General features: G+C 36.3%; 1 pseudogene; it reads left to right on the top strand.

Moving 5' to 3' along the window:
• Positions 1–132: 132 nt before the first annotated feature.
• LOC106321057 lies at positions 133–1,895 on the top strand (annotated as a pseudogene).
• The last annotated feature ends 1,277 nt before the right edge of the window (positions 1,896–3,172 follow it).

Here is a 3,172-nt window from a genome sequence, read left to right on the forward strand (position 1 = left end):
TTGCATGACATGATGAGAGAAGTTTGTTTACGCAAAGCTGAAGAAGAAATTTTTCTAGGCACATCAACTGGAAACTCGAAATCTTCTTGTAAATCTCGAAGACTCGCTGTACACTGGCTTGATTGATGAAATATTTATACCGGAGACGTTGGTGAAGAACCGAAGACTTAGAACTCTCTTGTTTATCAAGAGTGGAGTATGGTATGAAACAGGTTTGTCCTTTACAAGGCTCAAGTTAGTGAGGGTTTTAGATGTATCTTATGTCATTTTTCTTGGATGGAAGGTACCATCTAGCATCGGGAAGCTCATCCACCTGAGATATTTGAGTTTAAAGGATGCATTTGTAACCCATCTACCTTCTTCTATGAGGAATCTGAAGCAGTTACTCTATATGAACCTATGCGTAAATTCGAGTTTTTCACTCTACATGCCCAATTTCTTGAAGGAGTTGCGAGAATTGACATACCTCTGTTTATCAAGGAAAATACAGAAAAAGGTAAAGATGGAACTGGCTAATTTGGTCAAGCTGGAGACATTGGAGAATTTCCCGACAGAGCACGGGAATGTGAGGGATCTCCAAGGTATGACACGGCTCATGACTCTTTCTATCTATATAGGAGGTAAAGGGTGTTCCATGGAAACTCTATCTTCATCTCTAAGTAAAATTAAACACTTGGAGAAACTTACTGTATATAACAATATATTGTATACTCACACGGATGATGAAGAAGATGGATTGGTTTGGGATTTTGTTCATCTCAAACAGCTGGAGTTGAATATATATACTCCAAAGTTGCCTGATGAGACACACTTTCCTGCTCACCTCACAACCATATCCCTAACTATGTGTCGTTTGAAAGAGGATCCAATGCCGATTCTAGAGAAGTTGCATCACTTGAAAGAGGTTAGATTAGGGGACCGATCTTTCTGTGGGAGTAGAATGGTTTGCTCGATGGGTGGGTTTCCTCAACTGCAGAAGCTAAGTATGACGAAGCTAAAAGAGTGGGAAATGTGGATAGTAGAAGAAGGATCCATGCCTCTTCTTCTTTTTCTAGATATTGATTGTTGTGAAAGGTTGGAAGAATGGATATTAGAAGAAGGCTCCATGCCTCTTCTTCGTATTTTGGATATTATTTGCTGTGATAAACTGGAGCTTCCGGATGGGCTGCAGTTCATCACATCCTTAGCGTACGGGAGAGGAATGGGAAAAAAGATTTTTGAAAGGAGGAGAAGACTATTACAAAATCCAACACATCCCCTTTGTTGAATTTCTGTAATTTCGGCAAAGGTGAATCAATCAAGGCCTCAGTCAGCAGCTGAAGGAGGCTCTCAGCAATTACGGAGGTAAAATATGATTCCCCCAAATCTAATGTATTGTTCAAGAATAAACTTCTCGGATGGAATGCTTTAAGAAGGCATTTATTGGTAATTTCTGTGGATTTGCATAAACTACACTTTAGTTAGACTATTTCATATTTCATTGGAATGTGGAATGTGTCTGATGATCTGTATTTTACCAATTCGTTTAATATGGTGGCAAACAGAGAATTTACAAAAAGTTATGTTGGTTTTCAGTTTCAGCATCGCAAGTGCAACATACTGGCACTTGGCCTGTTATTGGTCACATCACGTTAGTAGTGGACGAAGCTGTTCTACGAAATGTCGAACTGCGACTTGATCTCCTGCACCTCTTTTGTTACTGAGAGAGATGGTTCTCATTAAGAACTCGTATTTGTACCTTTTGTTGATTGAGAGAGTTGAAATATGTTAATTTCTTGAACCTGTATTCTCCTTACATTTTCTTCTTCTTTTTTCTTGACGTTAAAACTCTTTAGCTATGACAAAAACCGTTTTGATAATCTTTGAAAATATTACTTGATATTGAGACAGATACACTTGGGGAAGTGAGCACCTAGCAGCCTTATATGTTAGAAACAGAGGAATATGTTTAATCAATTCTCTGCATTTCCTTATATCACACGTATTTGTTTTGTTTTAAAATTGTTATTTACTTGCTCTCAATTTTTAATGAATTGGTGTGCTGTTGAAAAGGATCTTATTAGGGACTTCTCTAACTCTAATGAATGTGCCAATCAATGTAGTAACCTATTTCAAAACTGTTAGAAGGATATGCAAGTCCCTCACTGGAGATTTATCTAAAGCAATGGCATATCTTGTACGAGTGCATAGAGCGTAAACTTCATCACCTCTCAAGTATATGATGATTGATGGGTTCATTGATGAGAGGTAAATTCGAAGATGCGGTCAAGTTGTTGGACGATTGAGACGTTGATCTCTGTGTTGTCAAGCAAGTTGGATCTGTATACTTTGGTCTTAGATTTATCAAGCATTCACTGGGAAACCCATTGTCAAATCTCCATAGATAGTTCCTCGAGTCCACATATTCTGATACTTGTCAAATTCGGAAAGCTAAGGAGTTCTAAGGGTGTGCAGAAGTGTGTGGTCCAAGTCAAGGACCAAGTGAACCATCTTGTCGTAGCGCCAAGAGTTTTGCGAGATAACGCATTTGGTAACTCATAATTTGATCCCTTTAATCACATATGATTTGTATGAGATGCAGATTCCATCGCGGACGTGGTCGCAGTTACGAAATCATAAACCATTATCTATATTCATTAATTTGAGATGATTAAACATTTGAACATAATTTGGCACCTTCACACAAAAAAAAACGTAATCTGGTATCTCTTCAAATATTAGGGTTTTTCTTTGCTTAGGGAAGACATCAGGGTATCTTTGATTTTTAAAGACATTTTCAATGTTGGAGTTCTTTCTCCAGGAACCATTGTTACGAATACTCGATATAATTTACAAAGCTAGTTGCATAGCCTACATTGTCGCTGCTATCCGCAAACTTTGTGCTGCGTTTGCAGGTTAAAGCAGTTTTCAACGTCTTACAACAATCACAAAAGATGTATAGACCACTCGGTGTTTTCCTGCACATAATGAATTTTTTAAATCTAACTTATATTTAAAAATAAATTTTATTAAATATTATAGATTTCACTATTATTTTAATAATATTTAATATAGATTTGATATATATTAAATCAATTTGTATAAAACTAATAAAAATGTTATAAAATTGTATAATTATCAAAAAATTAGCCTAAACAATATTTATAAAATTTGTAGATATATAAGAAACTAA

Source organism: Brassica oleracea, unplaced genomic scaffold, assembly GCF_000695525.1.
Source record: "Brassica oleracea var. oleracea cultivar TO1000 unplaced genomic scaffold, BOL UnpScaffold01190, whole genome shotgun sequence".
NCBI classification, from domain to species: Eukaryota; Viridiplantae; Streptophyta; class Magnoliopsida; order Brassicales; family Brassicaceae; genus Brassica; species Brassica oleracea.